Source organism: Sciurus carolinensis, unplaced genomic scaffold, assembly GCF_902686445.1.
Source record: "Sciurus carolinensis unplaced genomic scaffold, mSciCar1.2, whole genome shotgun sequence".
Classification (NCBI taxonomy): domain Eukaryota; kingdom Metazoa; phylum Chordata; class Mammalia; order Rodentia; family Sciuridae; genus Sciurus; species Sciurus carolinensis.
In genome coordinates this window covers 766,246-787,792 of record NW_025920158.1, presented here as the reverse complement: position 1 = coordinate 787,792, position 21,547 = coordinate 766,246, and the positions used below count along the sequence as shown (strand labels likewise).

The 21,547-nt window shown below is 47.1% G+C and overlaps 2 pseudogenes; both read right to left on the bottom strand.

Annotated features, from left to right (window-relative positions):
• Positions 1 to 1,630: 1,630 nt before the first annotated feature.
• On the bottom strand, positions 1,631 to 2,656 carry LOC124974641 (guanine nucleotide-binding protein G(I)/G(S)/G(T) subunit beta-1-like; annotated as a pseudogene).
• A 4,672-nt stretch (positions 2,657 to 7,328) lies between these two features.
• Positions 7,329 to 8,761, bottom strand: LOC124974642 (Golgi phosphoprotein 3-like; annotated as a pseudogene).
• Between the last annotated feature and the right edge of the window lie 12,786 nt (positions 8,762 to 21,547).

Sequence of the window (21,547 nt, the reverse complement as noted above, 5' to 3'; positions counted from 1 at the left end):
CTTAAAATTCATGGATGCATCCAGAACACTAAGAATAGCAGGAATATAGCAGGTATTCACAAAATGTTTGCTGAATTTGAGGAATAAATGTATGGTAGGTGTGAGAAACATGCTCACCTGTCAACCCCAAAGAATGGACTGAGCATCAAAAAGTACAGAGAAAGTGATATTTTTAAGATTTTCTTGCAAGATCCATGTCTGAAAAAGTAGACACACCCAGGGAAGTCACAATCAGTATTTTATTCCCTAGTGTAAAAGGCCCCTCCCCCCCAACCCTGATTCATGTGTCTGGGTGTGCAGCCTTCCCAAACATAACCTAAACCTAGGTTTTACTTTCTCCTTTTGGGTTATTTAAAGTAATACACCTTTATGTGTGCCCATCTCTCTTTGCTCTCTTGTGGCCAGAAGTCCTTCTTGGGTTGAGTGTGTCTTGTAGTTTTTCTCTGCTGGTCAGGTCAGTCCTTCCCCCTCACCTCCTGTTTATCAAGGGGCCATGAATTTCTCACACTCAGGTGTTCTCTACTTTTACTTCTCCATTCTGTTCTCCCCTCCAACTGCTTTTCTTACATCTCAGTCTTACCTAAAAGGCTAAACACTGTATTCTGCGAAAGGTTCATTGGACTATTTCTCACAGTAGACTGTTAATAAGTGTTGAGTGGACTCCATTTATTAAACACCTTCTGAATGTAAGACCCAATGACACATAAGGGATCTCATTTAATCAGCCCCTAAATCCTTTGAGATAGAGAATCAAATCCCATATTATAGATATGCAGGCTGGGAGAAATAAAATTAAATTAGCCAACAATCATATGACTGGTAAGTGAAAGAAGCAGAATCTGAACTCTGCTGTGTGCAGCCCTAAAGCTCAGGGGTCATCCTACCCTGTCACAAAAATTCTCAATGAACTCACTCTTAGAAAGGTACTACTTCTACTAGGGAAATTTTGGCCCACATAAATATGTAAGTTTTAGCCATTCATAGATATTATTTTCTCACTAAACTCAGGATAAACTCAGGATGAGCCTGGTCATTTCCTTGACTTATTATTCTGGAGCCAGGCAGCAATGCCTGTTGCTAAAAGAGGCCTGACAATTTGCATTTCTAATCATTCAAGAATTTAATTATATCATGGTCTTAATCAAGTGCTGCAAATATAGCTGATGTCATCAGAGCTTACTTAATTAGTTTGAAGGGGAAGGAAGTTTATTTTACATTCCAAATATGTCTCCACTGGAATAAAGTTGGAGGGCCTCAAGGTTTGAGGAGAAGGAAAGAAACCAACTTAAAAATCTAGATTCTGTGATTAAGGACTTTTTTTTTTTTTACCTTCTGGTTAACATGTTTATGGTAGTATTTCCTTTTAAAACTCATCCAAGACAAAAAAGAAAACAAAGACAATGACCCCAGAAGGAATGCACAATTTGTTTCAGTTTACAGCACAGAGACCTTCTCTTAATGGGAATTGTGCTCTTGGTTTCAGCAACAGGTGAAGGAAAAAGATCTTGCCCTTTGAAGTTCTGAGGGGAGTGTGGGTGTCCACATTAGTGCGGTTGGATAGGATACGCTATCACTGCAGCGCTTCAAGGTCGGAATGGTCTTCCAGTCTCCGTGGTGTCCACTTGTGGTGTTAGTTCCAGATCTTGAGGAAGCTGTCCCAGGACCCTGTTGCCACAGCCATGCCATCATCAGTCACCCCCAGGCAGCTGATGCAGTTGACATGTCCAGCCAAGACACCTTCCCTGTCTGCTTTGAGTGCATCCCAGACATTGCAGTTGAAGTCATCGTACCCGGTGAGCAGCAGGCAACTACTCTTGGAGAAGGACACAGAGGTGACCCTGCAAATGATGTCATGGGAGTAGGTCATGAGCTCCTGGTCTGCATGGAGGTCAAACAGACTGCAGGTGGCATCTTCCCAGCCAGGGGCAAATGCATTGCTATTTGGAAAGAAGCAAATGGCATTGATGTCTGACTCGTGGCCTGTGAAGGTCTGTTTGCACATCCCCTCCTGGACATCCCAGAGCTTGGCCAAGGCATCACAAGCACCAGAGATGAACAGTCTGGTGTCAGGAGCAAGAGACAGGCTCATGACATCTCCAGTGTGTTCAGTAAATGTGGTCGTCTGCTTGAAGGTCTCGATGTCCCAAAGAGCACATGTGGTGTCTCCAGAGTTGGTAACGATCTGATTGTAATTCAAGAATAGGCAGCAGGACAAGTAACCTGTATGTCCCACCAGCTCACATCTCACACACACATTCCCTTTGTGAGTTTTCAGGTTGTAAATGGGGCAAATGTTGTACAGGCCACCACAGGCCACCACAGGCCACGTGTTTCCAGAAGGGGCGTAAGCACAGGTCATGACCCAGGAGGAGCGCTGAGGGATGGCATGAACATTGTTTGTGGTGTAGCTATCCCAGATGATGAGCTTTCCATCCTGTGAGGTGCTGATGAGAAGCCTGGAATCTGTGCCCCAATGCATCACATAGATCTTGGCCAGGCGCCCCCTCAGTGTTCTCCTGGTGTGCATCTGAATTCTTCCCCCTGGGCCAATGTTTGTGATCTGGGAGTGAGTTGCATCTGCACATGCTTTTCAAGCATCTCTAATTTGGTTTTTAAGTTGTTCCACCTCCTGCCACAACTGGTCCAGTTCACTCATCTTCAGGTCTTAGTGCTCCAATGCCACTTCAAAGTATCCACAATCTTGCCCTCACTGGGCCTGATGCACCCATGCCACTGCCTGGTCATTGTGCTCTTGGTCCATGGGCAGAGCCAGCCAGGCTGGTTGGGTTCACTGCTGTGCTCCTGTCCTGGCCCGCTGCCCTTGTCACCTGCACCCACCGCTGCTGCCATCCCTAAAGACTTTTTTTTTAACATTTCCTGGGAAAGGTTTATGAAACTACAGTATCACTGAAATAAAAATATGATGGTAACCAAGTGTCAACCTCAACCATTTCTTACAATTTCATTGAGGCATAATTTCCATACCACAGTGTTTAGGCATCATAAGTGAATAAACACTGTGGTCTATCAATTCAATGATTATTTGCAAATTTGTAGAACTTGGTAAATATCACCATGACCTAGTTTCAGAACATTTCTAGCACCCTCAGAATTTCCTCAAGTCTGTTTGCAATCAATTCCTTCTGTCCACCCTATGACCCCTTTCCACTCCAGGACAACAACTGATTTGCTTTCTATGTCTATAAATTTGTCTTTTCTGGATATTCCATATAAATTGAATACAACAATATGCACTCGTTTTGAAAAGAATCCATTCTCTTTAAGTGACTTTTTTCCTTTAACATGATTTTGAGGTTCATCTATGTTCCAGCATGTATCACTACTTTGCTTCCTTTTATTGTTGAATAGTATTTCATTGCATGGATATACTCCATTGTGCTTTGTTCATTCATCATTTGATAGGCATTTAGGTTGTTTTCCCCCTTTGGCTATCATGAATATTGCTGCTATGAACATTCATGTACAAGTCTTTTAGTGGGCAAACATTCAATTCTCTTGAGTAGATTCCTAGGAGTGGAATTAACTACTCTTACTTTATATTTCCATTTAACTTTTTAAGAAGCAGCCAATCTGTTTTTCCAAATTAACTGTTCCATTTTACATTTCCATTAGTAACATGTAAGGGCAAGCATTGATTCTTAAAATTGCTTCAGATGGTACAATTGCAAGTCTTTGACTTCTTATGTTTGGTCTCTGAACTGTAACCTTATAAGAAAACTGTGAAATACCCAAATCACACTGTACACTGTTAAAGAGAAGGAATGATGGAAATTAATTAAAATAAATTAAGTTTAGATAAGAGAAGGAATTTTTAGCAAATAAGTAGTACTCAGTTTTCAGCAAATTAAATCAACTAAGTAAAATAACTCTCAAGAAAGATCAGTGAGATTTGCTATATAGATTGCTCATTTATCATAATTCACTCAGAGGTTTATATAACAAAGACACTGGTTTCATTTATTTCATTCTCCTTCTATTATATCCATATCATGAAAGAATATTTTATGGACTTCATCTAGTTCTAGCATGTATCAGTAAAGCTGGGTTGAGTCAGTTTGCATATGGAAAGCTCCAAGCTGTTTCATTTTGTCTGTGACCTTCAGACAAAATTCTGATGAGATCTACAACACCAAAAGAAGGGCGATGCACCCAACTCCTGATCTGCAAATTTACTTGGATCTCTGTTACTCAGTTCATGAGTTCATCCACTTATTTGGGAAAGCATGAATATGTTCTTTGAGATGCCAAGAGAAATAGGACATGAATTGGGACTTGAAGGGAGAAATGAACCTGTTCACAAATATTGTGGCACATAGAAGAAAATACAGATCAGAAGAGAAGTGAGAACAAAGGAAGGAACTAGACTAGGAAAGTCAGCATAGAAGACGTCATTCTTGAGCTGCTGTGTTAAAGAGGAGTGGGTGTTTGTCAGACAACCAGAAAGTGGATGAGAGATGGTCCTTCTAGCCAGAGGCTCCCACAGGAGCAAAGGCCTGGAGCTTTGGCCCAGCAAAGAGTTCAGAGAACAGCAAAAGCCTTCAGCATGGCTGTGTGAGCCCAAGGACAGGTGAGTGGATGGAGCAGGAGACAAAGGCTGGCAAGGGCCTTATCTATCTTAGCAAAGAGATCAAGTTATCCCAGGAGCTACTGCTGGACTTTGTGCTAGATTCAACACTGTAAGATTTGAATTTGCTCCAGTTGGTTTTGAATACAGTAAAGAGGATAACTAGGAGAACAACTAGGAGGCCATGTGCGTAGCCAGGATAGAGACAGAACTAAAGAAGCAGCAGCAAAAGTAATGAGGAGGAAGAGGACAGGAAGCTTGCTCAGCAGGTGCAATCAGCAGTCAAAGTAACTGGGGACAGAGAATGATGACCTAAGGTCCATGATAAAATGCAGACTTCCAGCATGATGTGCAGGCTGGCCTTTGGCCTGGGAATTGGCATTTTAACAAGAGTTCCAGGTGATTCTAATGCAGCTTGATTACAGATACTCACCTGCAGAGTGTAAAGAGTCACAATTCAGAGGAGCCCAGCAGAGAACCATGGATTTCAGAGCTTACTGCAAACAGTGGAACCAGGAAAGCCCTGGGGATAAATAAAGTGCCAAATGTTGGGTGAACTTTGCCCCTGGCCCCTCATGTCAGTCCTGTTAACTCTAGAAAAAAAGTTGCACTTTAAAAATTAAAATTAGTCATCACAGGCAACTAAATTTAATTGGAGTCTCTTCGCCCATGTTTAAGATTCTGAAGAGGCTGTGTCATCTAAGTGATTTTATATCTGGTCACACAGATAAGTAAGTTAATATTTCTATGAATTAACTTTTGGTACAAAAATGCTAGTCTGCCTTTAAATATCCTCTCTCCCCCTCTCCTTCTCTTTCCTCTCTCTGCCTACCTGGAAGAGAGATTTCAGCATTATCCCTTTTATACCATAAACTCCAAAAGTGAAGGAACTGTAATTGTCAAAAATCATTTTCTTTTGGTGGGCCTGTGAAAAATAAGCAACGAATAAATACTTTTGATGATGAATCTGCAGATATGCTGATGCCTTATTTGCATATTGCCATAGATGCAGAATGTATAATTTGTGTGTTGTGTCAATTTAAGAGAGTGGATACTGTGCTGCTTTGTTCTGCACATTTTTAAATAAAAAAATACCAGAGTAATAAATTAAGCATTTTAATTAAGTGCTGTGGCACACTATTAGTACATTTCACTGTTTAGCTCTCTCGTGACTCAGATAACTGTGTGTCTAATAATGTCCTTATTAAACATCTACATTCACTATAAACCTGATGGAATATATTATTTATTTTTTTCGGTCACTTTCAAGATCATATTTTATTTATTATTTCAGATAAAAAGATAGTATACAAATTAGGAAATCCCTTAAAATTCAACTCTAGAGTTATACACCATCTAGTACTTTTGCAATGAAGGTTAACCAAAGAAATTCCTAAACACCTGAAAGCCCCACTATTAACATCAACTGTAGTAATAAAAAACTGATATTTAATTTTTTCAATGTATAGTATTTACATTATGAAACCAATGGTGATACAATAAACAGTGATAAGAAACAGTAAAAATAAACTTTACAAGCAAGATTTCTAGTCCTACAATGTGCTAATTATCATAATTATATATAAAAAATTAAAACAGCAGAGCTTTCTGTTACAAAATTCTTAATCATCTGAGTTGTAGTCATTACTTGCTACCTATTCAAATGCAACATCTGCTAGGACTGACATTTCTGGTTTTTTTCCCCCCAAGGAAGTGTATGTAGATAAATGACATTTCAGAGCAGACATTAATTTACTTGGTGACAGAAAAAACTGTACTCAAGATTAGTACTGGTCACAAGCCTTTTCCCTACAGAAATCATAAGAACGGTTAAGACCACCCCCCCAAGAAAAAAATCCAAAAAATGCATAGGCAAAGAGTACCATGAATGGCAGAGCTAAAAAATATCCCAGCATGAATCAGATACACTTTTTTTTCTCTCTTTCAGTGATGATAGGTCTATTTTGCCATCAAATAACAATGACTAAAGCCAAGTATGGAGCACCAGGTGTACAACTAATCAAATCTTGCAAAATACTAAGATGGGGGCAGGGTGGCCAGAAGTAATTCATATATAATTCAAACTATATACAGCATAACTGGAATGCAGCTCATCCCAAACTGGCTTTGTGAAATAACTGGACCTTTATGATTTAATAGTTAAAATTATAACAAGTGTAATAATACAATAGATTTACATGAGAAGCAAAAATCCAAGGGGCATTTTATATTAAGTATTTACTGTGCTGTTTCAATTTAAAAATAATTTTGCTAAGTAAACATCTCAACTGAGGTCTATGTATAAAATGTCCTAATAGATACAGATATTTACCTTTGGTGAGTTGAAGCCCTTGTTGTGGCTTCTGTCTGAACTGTAGGCAGAATGCTAGATGTACATGCACATGTGGGAAAACTTGGGTTGAGGTAATCCAAAAACTGTGCGTGGAAGGTGACTGGAAGTACTCTGAAAGACCAAGTACACCAGAACCCAAAACAGATAACAGTGAGAATGGCAACAGGGATTGAGTGCCAATATGGCAGTGAAATCTGCTAAAAACAGAAAGCAGAAGGCCTCTCATACCAGCAGAATCCTGCATATATACAAAAAAGAAAAAGTCACCCAACATTTCATAAAACAAAAGCCAATTATAGTGTGGGAATGTACAAACTGCAGAAAACCAGAAGTCAATAGAAGAAAAACTACTGGTTCACATGAAAAAGGAAACATTTCATTCTGACAGAGTTACTTCGTGAATGCCGCCACCACTGCCACAACTTCGTTGGTGTGGCCTTCAGACATTCCACTTCTGGGTCTAAGTCAAGAAGCTACTGCACTCTCTTGGTAGCCAAATCATACTGTTCATCCAGAAGAGGTGCAAACGTGTTTTTCAGGACATCCGAAGCATGAGCTGAGTAAATGAGAGCCAGCAAGTGCTTGTCCCTGTGGTTAGGGTCATTCACCCATTTGTCAAGAACAGCTTCTTGTACCTTCTTGATGAGGCGCTGCTTAATGTTGTTTTTGGTGAGAGGATATGTTGTCATGTCAAAACGTAGGAAGTTCTGTTTCTCTGTTGTCAGTACACCCTTTTCCACCAGGTTTTGAGCTAATCGTTCCTGCACGTTTCTTAATTGATAATGCAATTTTAATGGCTTCCATGTCTCACCACTAAGTAATTCAATCCAGTTCTGAACTGTTTCTGGAAGCTGAGTCTCCTTAACATGCTTTAGAGCTTCATCAAGAAAAACATCCCCTATTGGTGCTTCAGACTTACAGATCACCTTTCTTGTTAAAATACTTTTATGTCTCATTCCATAAGCCTCTAGTTGTAACCTTCCTCTCAATGCTAACTCAATTAACATACAGCCACGTAATTCAGATGATATACAGTCATTTCCAAAATGATGAGTAATCCTAAATCAAGATCACCTAGAAAGTCGTTTTCCAAATTTCATGATAACTTTTACTTTGAACTTTAATGGGAAAAATAACTTTTTCCTCCAAATTTTTTCATAACACCAAATGGCATACCTTAATATGTCTAAAAAATACAAATCCCCTGACAAGTGGATCTGTGGACCCCTCCATATCCTAAAACTGGCAAAACGCAAGAGTTCTGGGCACTGGAGGTCCTGGATATTTGGTCTATCGGGCAGTCTCCAGGGTGGAATTGCAACCTAGGATCTACACAGGCTGAACACGCAGAAAAAAAAGTGAGGTAGAAATGCAGACTGCCGGGGTGTTGAAATGAAAAGACTGTGAAAGGGGGAAGGAAAAATCCAAGCAATCTGTGCGAGGAGGATCTGGAATGAACAGCCGCACAGGGGAGCGCCAACTCTTCACTCCTCAGGGCAAGCTGGGCGCTCCGGGCCGAGAGACTGGGAAGCAAGGAGGGCAGGTGCGCGGCCGAGGCCGGCGCCCACCTGGAGCCCACCTGGGGTCCAGGCCCCAAGCCGCCGCGCCACCCTGTCTGCCGCACCGCACCTCTAGGTCCTTGAGGCCCAGCGGGAGCACCTCCTCCATCAGTGTCAGCCGCGTTTCCTTGGAGTCGCCCTCGTCATCGTCATCCTGCTCATCGCGGCGGCTCCAAGCGTCGTCCTCACCGCTGCAGCCGCCCGCTCCTTGTCCTTGGTGCGCCGCTGCACCAAGGCCGAACTGCGCTGGGTCAGCGAGGTCATGGCTCCGGCTGAGGAGCCGCGCCAACCCGAGAGCCACGCGGAGCCTACCAGGTCTTCCTCTTCCTCCTCCTCCTGGATGGAGATGCTGTCTTCTTAACTCTATCCTTTAAATCTATCTGAATCCTAGCCATTCTTTAAGACCCTTATTGAGTCCCAACCTTCCTGTAACATTTTCTCAGATGGTTCTACCTACATAGATTTTCTACTCATATTATACTTACTAACTCTGCAAAATTGGCATTAATTTTTGCCTTGCCTCAATTGCTCCCAACTTTATAACTAATTTGTTTTAGAACTAATTTGTCTTTTGTCTGCCCTAAAGTGTAAATTATCATGAGCAGAAGCCATATTTAGATCTCCTAATGCCAAAATTTAGGTAGATTATTTTATTTTTTATATCAGGGATCAAGCACAGGGGTGCTTAGCCACTGAGTCACATCCCCAGCCCTTTACAGTTGTTATTTTATTTATTTTTTTTTTTTGAGATAAGATCTTGCTAAGTTGCTTAGGATCTCACTAAGTTGCTGGGGTTGACTTTGAACTTGTGGTTCTCCTGCCTCAGACTCCAGAGACACTGGGATTATAGGCATGTGCCACCAATGCCTGGCTTTAGGTAGATATTTAAAACATTTTGAATTAACTAACAGTATTGTGTCCATGGGTCTATTGAGGGAAAAAAGCTCTGAGAATTTTAAAATTGGAAGATCCAAACATTGCTGAGTACTTACTATATGCTAAACCCTAAGTTACATATTCTATACATAGGATTTGATTAAAACCTAATCGTTGATGGCATGACTCCCATTTCACAGATTTAAAAAAAGGCCCAGAGAAGTTAAGGAATTAGCTAACACCAAATTATTAGCTGAGCTAGGCTCAAAATCTAGACCCATCTGATCCAAACCATAATGCCATGTAAGTCATCGTATTCACTCTTGGTTTTTGCTTGTTCATTTTATTTTGGGTTTTTCTTTGTTTTTGTTTATCAGTACTAAGAATCAGACCTAGGACCTCTCCCATGCTAGACAAATGCTTTACCACTGAGCTGCACCCCATCTTGCAGTTTCTATTGCATCCATGAGAAAGCACCTGATCAAAACCTCAGGAGAAGGGCATTGGAGCCACCCCAGAAAGAAGCGCCAAATGAACACCTGGTAATATGTCCTACTCTCTACTAACCCTAATATGCAGAATGTCATTCTTCATGTCTCCCTAATTCCTCCTGCTTCCATTTCATGCCATTTTCTTTTGTTTTGAAGTCAAGAATATGGGAAACAACTGGCTTCCATCTCATAGCCAATAATCTTTCTTGGGCTGGATAATTCCTATGACATCATCCCAACTTCCTTTTCTCTAGTACAAAATATAGCCACTTGCTTCTTAGAGTGAATGCTATCCTCACTGATAGGTTTTTCCACCCAGAGAGAATTACAACTGTCATCCAGGGACATTAGAGAAAGCCACCAGCAGGACTGGCTAATCCATGGGCAGATGCTCTTGGATCAAAGAATCACACTGAAAGCAACCATCAGGGCAAAGAAACAAAGTTCATAGAGGCAGAAATTATGCTGGGAGCCAACATGCACCCTGAATACCTGCCATCACCACTGCCCTCAAAATAGACCCAGAGCCAGGGCATGGGTGTGGGTGCAGAAATGAAGCAAGAAGCCCATGGCAGCTACTCATCTGAGGAAACCAGGGATTGACAGGCAGCCTGGATCCAACATCTGGGGAATAAGGGCAGCTCAGGAAACATAAAAACTCAGTGGAAACCAGAGGAGGGGAGTCCTTCAAATGATAATGTTAAATGCCTAGAGTCCAGTGGCTAGGAAAGATGCTGCCAAATGCTACATTGCAAACAGGAGAACTTTCCTGGTCTCTGGATTTGGAGGCCACAGAACAATGACAGGGGAAGCCTGTGGGGAAAATGGTGACAACACTGGGGCCTGCTTTAGCATGCCAAAATCCTCCCTCCATTCTTACAGGAAGTGTAAGAAACAGCCTCTCCAGCCAGTGGGCTCAATCCAAGGCTGCACCCCCTTCTCAGCTGGTTGCTTGCATCAGGAAGGGCAGTGGTGTGGCCAACTCCCTGGAACAGATCAGACAGTTCATTTCAAGAACAGAGCGTGTGCATTTACCTGAAGATCAAATTTCTCACATAATAAGGGGTGTGCTGGAGAGGGCAGAGGATAATGTTGTCCCTGCATTCCATTAAAAAGGGATTATGGGCTGTCTGACCAGGTAAGCAGTGTGAACTGAGAACAGAAACTTGTCTTTTGGAGGTGGGGTGGGGGCTGTGGCAAAACAAAAGCCTTAAGAGAAACAATCAGCAACTGTTCACTGCAGCAGGGTGGTAGCATGGTGTCTGTGTTTGTGCGTGTGTGCAAGGGCGTGTGCAATATTTTCTGCTGTTGCTAAGATGGTTTCCCCCTTCACTGACCTCTCACCCAATCAAAAGGTAGCTGTTCCTCATTGGCTGCCTAGCTTTATTGAATGACCATGATGAGCTGTATTTGAGTCCACCTCATTGGTTTATTCCTGTGGCCCATTGTCACGGGAGAGCAAATCAGACACCTAATCAATATTTTGTGAAGTGGCACTAGACTCCTGGCAAAATTTGCATTAAATTTCTCCCTGTCTGTGCCTTTGCACTTAGGTAAGCATCATATTAACTTTGAGGATACAGAGAGATGCAAACATTCAAACACTGTCATCCTTCAACTATTTTGGATATATTGCTGAGCCTAGGCAAAAATCTTGGAATGCTAAATATGAAATGGTGGAGTTACTTGTAAGTAAGACACAAATCTCCTGAGCATAAACATATTTAAAGAAGCTAGATTAGCAGTGGTCCTTCTCAATGAAACATGGACTTCCCTTTTCTTCCTTTCTTCCTTTTCTTCCTTCCACAAATGAGTCAGTTTAGATGGTAGGCCTGGGCACATTTTGTGCCAGGAAAGAACTGTTTCCTTACTCCATCATTCTACAGCAAAGCAGAAACAGTTGGAAACTACCTGACTCTGAAGGAAATGGGGTCTGATTGTCCACGGAATGAGAGGAATCATGCTTCCTCAGATAAGAGGGAACAATGGTGGAGGAGAGGTCTCCTGATGGGAGACAGATTTATGAGACAAAATTTGGTCTAGTGACCAACATTTCCCAGAATTTTACATAAACCTTGGTTAAAATGTGGATGAGTAGGAATCCCAAGGAAGAAAAATAATGAGGATGAATAAATGTCCTTTCTTTCACAAAGACAAAGGTACCTCAAAAAGAAATTCCACATGCCTTCTACCTACCAGCACAGCAGCTAATACAGCTGTACCTCTATGCTCCTTCCTAGTGTGATGAACCAAGAGGCTGTTTCCATCCAAATCAGCCCTATGCACTAGCCCCATCCCCATCTGCCTATTCCAGAATGTCCTACAGTTCTTACCTTGGTCTCTTATAGCATCAGATTTTCAAAACTCCCCTGTCTTCTGGCCATTTTCACTAAAATATGCTGTAATAACCCTTGTCTTCCAAACTAAATAGAAAAAAGAAAAAAAAAATAACACTTCATAGCTCAAAGGCTTTATGTTCAGCTGGCACACCTGGCCCGGACCATGGTGGCTGTCACAACATTGAAACACCTGTGGATATGTTGGGAAGCACTTCTACCCTGAGCCCTCCAACTACCTGCTCCCACCTTTCCCAGCCTAGCCTCTCCCCTGGGACTTCCTGGACATCCTGTAGTCCAGCAACCAAAGGGTCAATGTCTGGATCAGCAGGGCCCTCCAGGACTCTGTTCCAGACTGGAAGTCAGCATCAGTTCCATACACCGTAGTTCTTCTAATATCATCCCTGCTCAGACCCAATGTTTACTTTGAGCTATTCTCTTCTCCTCTACTTTCTTCCCTTTTGGGGTAAAATACTTGAAAGCATTGTCTATTCTTACCATCTCCACTTCTCTTCTGCTTTTATCTAAATTCATCCCAAACAGGTCACCTTTCCAATCTCCCCAGCAACCCAGTGTCTGTCAATGAACTTATACTTTGCTAAATTCAAACACCATTCCCAGTTTACATCTTATTTGGCTTGTTGGCAGCGGTTGACCCAGTGGGTCACTTCTTTCAACCCATTTTCTTCCTTCGCTTCCTTCCTTGTCTCTGTGACACCATTCTCCATTCTCCTTGCAGTTGTCAGCCTTTTGTTCTTTGTGGATTCCTTCTCATCTCCCTGACTTCTAGTCATCGAAGCACCAGGGCTCAGTGTTAGGACCTCATCTTCTCTTTCTCTCTGCATTCACTCTCTGGGGGATCTCTCTCAGTCCTTGACATTGAATTCCATCTGTACCCGAATGACTGCACATTTCTACCTCCTACACCAGCATTTCCACTGAAATCTAGACTCATCTGTCTGATTGTTGCTCACATCTGCACTTGAGTATCTAATGTTCACCTCTAATTTATGTCTTATAAAACTGTGTCCTGGCTCTTCTGCTTTCAAATTTTCTTCCTTGTACCAACCTTCCTCCTGCCGATAAGTAGCAGCACCACCCCCGCCCCGCCACTGCCTAGGCCCAAATCCTTGGTACCAGCCTTGGCGCCTCTCTTTTCCTCACATCACACTGTAATCTACTGGCAAACCCATAGCTCTGCCTTCACATCAGATCCAGAATCTGATCATTTCTCATCACCTCCCAAGATAGTCATTCAAATCCAAACAGCTATTAAGTTTCCCCTTTATTATTTCAACTATGATCCAAAAGACTCCCTGTCTTCACTCCTGCCCCCTTAACCATCCCTTCTTCACACAGAGGCTGCAGAAGTCTTTTCATATATAGTCAGTTCACAATAATCCTCTGCTCAAAGCTTTCACATAGCTTTCATTTCATTTTAATAAAACCCAGAGTCTATGTATAATCCAGGCACTGAAAGATAGCCATAGTTAATTGGTTAGGTTCCAGCTTCACTCTTTAATGTGGCCATGTTTTAAGTACATTTGGTGCTCCACATGCAGAAGTTGAGAATTCAATCAACCATGGATCAAAAAAATTCACAAAAATGTTTGTATTGAACATGTACAGATTTTTTTCTTGTTTTGATTCACTAATCAATATAACTATTTACAGAACATCCAGGCCCTGAAGCAGAGGGGGAGAGTGAGGGTGGGTCCTGGAGTCCCCCTGTGGCTCCAGGCGCTAGGGCAGGTCAGGACACTAGGGAGATATGAGAGGAAGTGCTGGGGGTCCCATTTTGCAGATGAGCAAACTGAGCCCGGAGATAACCCCACAAGCAGAGCCAGTGTGGAGCTGGGGTTTGCTGCCTTCTAGTCCAGGGTCTTCCTAGTGGGAGATGGTGCAGCCAGAGCTGAGTGGCAGGTGTGTCTTAGTTCAGAGGGTTCCTCTTTGGTGCCACAGTGAGGTCTGGTGATGTGGAAGAAGCCAAGACTGGTGGGTTCATTTGCAACTGGAGGCAAGGAGCTGGATTTGAACCCAGGGCAGGGTGTTGGCCTGGCCCACCTGGATGCAAGTTGGACTTGGGATGAAGTGAGAACCAGGAGCCAGCCAGCTCAGCCCTTCAGCTTGTGTGAGTGCCCTCACTCCTGGCTGCACCTCTGAGGACAGATGCTTGGCTCTTTCTTCCTGTCCCTATTGTCTCTGGACTGTGGTTCTGTTCCAGTATGAGACCACACTGGCCTTTTGTGCAAACTGCAAAGCCCCTTTCTTTGTAATCTGATTGTCTTTTCTGCTTCAGAATCCAAAAATCTCTTGACAGGAAAATCGGTGCCTGCCTGAGGTTGGAGAAGTTCCTTTCGCTCTCCATGAGGAATCCATTAGGGGCTGTGGCTGGGTGGGCATGCCTAGGCTGGCTCCCTCTCCACGCCCACCCGTGAAAGTGTGTCCAGCTATCAGCCCAGAGCCTAGGCCACACATAATGCAAACCTGGCCTCTGGGAGGAGGGCCACTGCAATTGCGGCACTCTTGCTGGTCAGTTCTGCAGCCAGGGCAGGGCCTGCCGCCCTGGGCAGGGCTCCTGAGGCTCAGGCGGAGGGCCTGGGCAGGGCAGCTGGGGGCTTCCTGCAGGCCACACTCCTAGGGATTGGCAAGTGTGAGAAGGGTTGACCGAGCTGCCCTGGGGGGCATGGAGAGAGAGGGCCCCTGAGAGGGGAATGTGGGGTGATGGGAGGGTGCAGGGAAGGTACAGGGGAGACAGACTAATGTGGAGAGAAGGGGGTGAGAAATGGAGAAAGGCAGAAAGGGAGGGGGAGAGAAGAGGGAAGGGGGAGGAGGGAAGAGGGAGGAGGGGGAGGGAGAGGGGGAGGGGGAATGAAGGCAAGTTTTTTTAATGGAGAGAGAAGCAGAGAAGAGAAAGGCGGGAGAAGAGACACCTGGATTGATCCTGAGAAGATTTTCTGGAAGTCTAATGGAGGCAGCTAGGATCCTCCCTCTGGCTAGTGACTGGAACCTGTTTGCCTCCCTTCCGGGCCATGTGACCTTGGGCAAGTCCAGGACTGCCAGGCCTGGGTCTCCCTGTCTATCTGGAGCCTGCTGCAGAGTGGCACCTGGGAGTCCCCTCCAGGGAACACTGCGGGTGACTGGCGAGGACCCTGCACCCATGGCTGGTCTCGGTGGATCTAGACGATCTCGTGTCCTGGCCCCGCAAGGGCCTCACTAGTGCTCTGGGCAGGTGCTGGGCTTCCCTGTGCTGGTGGTCACCGTGTCTAGCAGCTGGGGACTGGCCACCTCTGAGGACCACGGGATGGTGTGTGTGTCCACACTAGTCTGTGGGTCACCCCTGTCCAGGAGACTGTCCCAGGAGTCTGGCTGACCATCCTTGCTGGAGAGTTCCTCCAGGGATTCAGGTCACCAGTGACTCTGGTTGATGCCTGTGAACCAGGGGACAGTGAGGCGGTGGGCAGAAATGGGAGGGACAGAGCCCTGTGGCCATCCCAGCTTCTTCTGGGCCCTGACCTGGACGTGGCCACAGCCCAGGCTGCCCCACAGCTGTCAGGACCCTGGGCTGAGAGGGAGGCCTTGGCCTCATCCCTGTTGTCCCTCTGCAGGATCCTGCTGGGACTGCCTCTGGCTGTGAGCTCTGGAAGAGCAGGGTCACACCTGATGGCTCATCTTGTCACCAGCACCCAATACACAGCGGGTGACAACAGCCAGTGCCTTCCTGCCATCCACTCCTCTCTCCCCTGAGCACCCAGGGTGTCCATATCCATGCGGCCCTGCAGATGGAAGATGCTGTCTCCTCCAGCCATGGGCCTCAGTGACTCCATCTGTAGGGGGTCCTGAGAGCGTGTGTGGCTCTGCTACAGAGGACCTGTAACCCCGCTGGCATGGTGGCCCAGGAGGAGGAACCCACCAGTGTCAGCAAGGCTTCTTCCAGCCACTCAGGAGTGCTGGGCCCGAAGTCCTGAGCTCAGACGGTCCACTGAGTCAACAGCACTTGGGGCAGCCACAGGCTCCCCGCTGCTGACCCAGGTAGCCCAGCTCCTGTCCCGTGTTGGGCTCCCTCTGACCCTCGCTCAGTCACAGGAGCAGGTCATGTCCTCGCTGGCCTCAGCAGTGGCCCTGCCTCTCCCCCACTCACCTTGGACAGAAGTCACGGTGGAGGAGCCTGCCCAGCGACAGTTCTGAGCTTTCTTTGTGGTCGCAACCTGGCCCCAGGACATGGTCAGGGCAACTGCTGGGATGAACCAGAGCCTGAGGGTCATGGAGGTGGAGGACGGCGGGGACAGGGGAGGGAAGATGGGGGCCGAAGGTCTGAATCTGCCCCACCCCAGGTCACCTCCTGTCTGCACCCAGGTCCTCAGGCTCAGGTAACCTCTTGGTCCCTCAATGTCCCCTGCACAGTGGGGACAGGCAGGCTCAGTGTTTGCATCCTGCTGGGAATGCCCACGTCCCAACCCTGGAGACAAGGACCTGGGATTTTGAATCAGTCCTATGTGTCCCCAGGGATCCACAGGCTTCCTGTGGAGGTCAAAGCTCAAAATTTCAAGCCAAACATTCTCTCGGTTCTAGGAAAAGGTGAATTATGTCCTGCAGATAAGACCATATTCCCTGGCTGCTGAACCCTGTCCAAGGGGCAACTGGCAACTTCCTGCAGGTGGTGTCACTTGTAATCACTCATGAAGGAGGGTTACAGAAACCACCAAGTGGGAAGAGGCAGAGAAGGGCATCGTTGGCAGTGGGAACAGAATATGCAGAGGTGCAGAGTCATGAAACAGGCTGGCGTTGACCCAGTGGTAGTTTCCTGGGCTGGGAGTCAGTAGGATTGTGGGTTTGGGGAAAGAAGCTTGGCTGTAGTGTGTTTCTGGCTGGTGGTGATTCATTTTAAACAGATTCACTTTTAGAAAATGTGTTTGTCCTAGGATCTGGTTGGATAAGTCACTTGTGGCCAGCGGTGAATTCTAAACTAGTCTGGAATGGGGTAGACTGGTTCAGAAGCTGGTGCCCATGGCAGTAATCCAAGCCTGAGATCCTAGTGGGCAGGGAAGAGGAGTCCAAGTTCAGAGATGTATAGAAATGGAATTTACAGCACAGTGTCTGGTGACACATGGGAAGGGTGATGGAGAGGGAGACACTAATGCAAGGGCCAGACTTCTGGCTTAGGGACATTCAGGGAGGTGGCATTTCAATGGGAACAACAGGGACAAATGAAGTGGCTTTAACTGGGCACAAGTCAGGGTTGAGGAATTGGCAAGTGTGTCAGTCACCAATGACCACGGTAATGCTATGTAACAAAACAGCCCAAAAAGCCACAGTGGATTTTGGTGATCATCTGTTTAGCTCATGTGTCCATGGGTTTGACTGCTCTGGACTGGGCTGGGCTGATCCAGGCTGGCTTCACCTGGCATGACTGGGACCACTTGGCTGGGTTCCACATATCTCATCCTCCAAACAGCTAGCCCTTGTGTGTCCTTGCAACCATAGCAGGTGCCCAAAGCCAGAACAAGCCAATCATAAAATCCCTTTTAAATCCTGTTTGTGTCACTTTTGCTAGCATTGCAATTTTTAAAGCCAGGATCAGGGGCAGGTATACCGTGGGCACCTGGTCAAGGCTGTGAATGTGGGAAGCAGGGCCCATGAGAGTTTCAGGAGTCAGAGGCAGCACTACAGGTTTAGGATTGTGGACCATGGGCCTCCCTGAAGCCTTGGATGGGAGGTCACAGACCACCAGGACAGGGCTCTGGCTAAAAGGACCTGGACACCTGGGTGATCCTGTCCCTCCCTTACTCCCAACCATCCTCTGACATGGGGGAGAAAGTCTAGGCTCCTGGGGCTGGTGGATCCCTCCCTAGCTTGCACCTTGTAGGTGCTCAGCTAAATATGGTTTTGGGAACACAACTGGGTGTTAGTCCCTTGTGGGTCAGCACACAGACCTGGCCCCAGGGCGGCCGTGGGTGGCTGTGGGGCCTGGCACAGTCCCTCTGCTTCCACCAAAACAAAATGGTGTCATGTTTTCATTCCAGAACAATGTTCTGGAGCCTTCTGGTAGCGCTTTCCCTCCTCCCCACAGTGCAGGAGGAGGAAGGAATGGCCCTGGTTCTCCACAGAACTTGGAGGTGCCACAAACCCAGGGTCCGTGCCTGGCTGGTGAGAGGTATGGCTGGGAGCCCAGGCCAAGTCCAGCTGGGACGGCTCTTCCCAAGCAGCCGGCCAGGCCCTGGGTGGCTGTTCTTTGTTGTGCAGCTTGAATATGAGGTTGGGGCGGGCAGAATGTCCACAGGGACAGTGCCTGTGTGACGGCCCCCCACAGAGCCACCCAGGCTGAGCCACCCAGGCCTCCTCCTCAGCTGGGAGGATTCCCTTAGAGGGATTTTTTTTTGAAGACAAGAAACAGCAGGAAAATATCTCTCTTCTGCTTCTGGGATTTCCTTTCAAGCTTCTTTTGTTCTATATTTAATTTTTTGTTTTCAACCCAGTCCAGGGGAGTTCAGGGAGCCACCAAGGGTTATTGATTCATTATTTATGGCAAGTTGTACATCACTTTAATTGCTTCTTCTGTCCTTCTCCTCCTTGGCATCCTGAAGGACAACCCAAGTAAAGCATCAGAGGTTCAAGGGTCCGGCCACGTCCCTCCTGCTCATCTCTAACTTTGCAGCTGGTAGGGGTGGCCTTGAAGGTGGCCCCATGGAGAAGAGGAAGGAGCTGGTGTGACATCTCCTTGGGAAAGGGGTGTGGCCCCCAGGGACACTGAGGGTGTCACCAGGCTGCTCGATGGCCCGTGGTGGGGCTGGAGGACGGGGGGGCCATGTGGCTCTGAGCTGGATTCCCAGTTCTGCCAGGTACTCCCTCTTGGCATCAGATCTGCTATTTTGCTGCCACCATTATTCTCCCACACACCACTTTGCAACCCATATTAGCCCGAGAACCTCCTCGCAAGTCATTGTCCCTTGTTACTATCCCATGACAATGCCCAACTTAAGAATAGCTCCCTTGCCATCCCCTCTCTCTCTCTCTTTCTTTCTCTCTCACTCACCCTGGGGCAGACACTCCGCCTGTTCACTTAATAAATATCTCTTGCCTGAGTTCCCGTGTCCGGAGTGGTTTTTTTGGGTACTCTCACGTACTGTGTGACCTGGACTCTGGTGTCCCCCTCTGAGACTGTTTCTTCCTCTGTGTGCACCTCCTGAATCAGGGAATCATCAAGATAATGCTCAGTGCACATTAATGTAGAGAACTGGTTCTCAGTTAATAGATTTTTAAAAACCCCTGTGCACCCATTTCTCCATCCACCCACCCACCCACTCACCCATCATCCTTCCACCCATGTGCAAGTGTCCTTTGGTGAGCATCACCTGCTGCCAGAGCCCTGACAGAAAGTTCCACAGTGGGCGGAGGGTGGAGGTGGGGGCAGAGCGGCTGCGGGGGGACAGGTAGGGTTGGTCTTGGGATTTCAGGAGAATGCTGGCCTGTATTCTAGGATTCTAGATGCCATGGAAGTATGAGACCCAGGTTTTTGAGAACTCCCCTGACTCCTCCAGACCTGGGATGGACAGTGGCCTCAGGATGGGGGACACACCCAGCAGCTCCCTCCAGGTCAACCTGCCTCCCAGGGTGCCCCAAGAGAATGGCTGCAGCCAGCATAGCCTGCTGGGACACAGGGAGCCTGGGGAGCCCAGAGCCCCCCTGGCCCCAAGCCATTGGGCTCATTTACATGATCCCAGATAATTCTCCCAGGGTATACAAATGGATGCAAACCACAATCCAGGAGAGTCAAAAATAGCAGATGCATTAGCACCCCCCACAGGAATATTGTTTTATGCAAACGCCTTCCTGAGCTGGCTGAGTGGGTGGGAAGGGAGGTGGCCTTTAGGGCTCCAGTGAGGCCAGCCTCCCAGCCTCTGCTCCATGGGTCCCTGGGTCCTTGGCCAGGCCCCTGTAGGGAAGAGGACTCGGTGGGGTTCCTGGGGTGGATGGAGGATCCTGGCTGCCAGGGAGGGCCCCCAGGGGGGTAGGACAATGCCCCCAAGTGGTCCCTGCCCAGCCCTGATCTCCACCCTCTGACCCTCCCTCCCCTCCTGGCCCTCCTGGTCTTTGGCGCTGCCTCTTCCTGCTGAGTTCCTCTGCAGCTCTCAGCCTGCCTCTGTGGCTGTTGGGGTCCTTTGTCCTTCTCTCTGCCATATCCTGCCCCTTCCTTTCTGTCTGTCAGAATCTGCTTTCCTTCTGTTCCTGGGCCTCTTGTTCTCTGCTGCCTGACCTTCCTGCTGTGTCCCTGTCTCTCTTTCTAGTCATCCTTCCTCCCTGGAGACTGTCGTGTGTCACACAGTCTCTCTCTGTCCCGTGAGCACAGGGACTGTTGGGCTCAGGGGGACCCGTGGACCCCCTCTCACTGCACACTCCTGGGGGCACCAGGCCTCCTGAGTGTGTCCCCAGAAGAGCCCGTCTGGACGGCAGTGGGTACCGAGGAGGCACCGACCTTCCCTGCACCGCATGCCCAGGCTGGCCCTGCCAGCGCTGGTGGTCTAGCCTGGGCTGTGGAGCTGGGGTGGCACAGGCGGGGACCTGACCAGCCTTGGTTTCCACCTCTGGGAATGGGTCTCTCCCAGTGTCTGAGCCTTGCCTGGCCATGGGCCCAGCCTGTGCTGCCCAGATGGTGCACTGGTGTCACTTGGGGACTGTGGCTGGTGTCATCTTCTCCCGGGTTGATTCTTGTCACCTCTCCCCTGTTTCCACATAGGCTCTGGTTCTGGGTTTCCTCACCTGGAAAAAGGGCAGAACATTGCTCATGCTGCTGGGTGACCCGTGATCTGGTTGGTTCCGGAAGGTCCCCAGGAGCAAATGGGTTGGGGCCTGGTCCCCAGGGTAGTGTTGTTCAGGGGTGGAACTTTGAGGAGGGACAGGATCTCCAGGGCTCGAACCTCATCCTGGTTGAATCCAGTGCATCATTTTGTGATTTGAAGGGACATTGTGGGTGGATCAGGCTGGAGGAAGGTGTCGCTGGGTGCGGCCCCGGGAGGGGTCCATCCCCCAGCCTGCAGCGGGCAGCACGTTTCCTTGGCCACACCTCCACCATGATCTTCCTGAGGCCATGGAGCCAGCCTCAAACCCTGAGTCCAGATGAATCTTTCCTCCCTGATTTTGTTCATGCCAGCTCTTATGGTCTCAGTGGTGAAGAGCTGACTAACACATGGACTTGGTGTGTAGTAGGTGCTCAGTAAACCACTTTCCTTCCTCTTCAGATGGCTGCCTCTCCCTCTGCCTGTTTCCTCCTCTGGAATAAGATCAGCACAGAGCACCCCCTGAGGTCTCTTGGTCAAGAAGGACTGAACTGGGGTTCCCAGGGTGGCCAC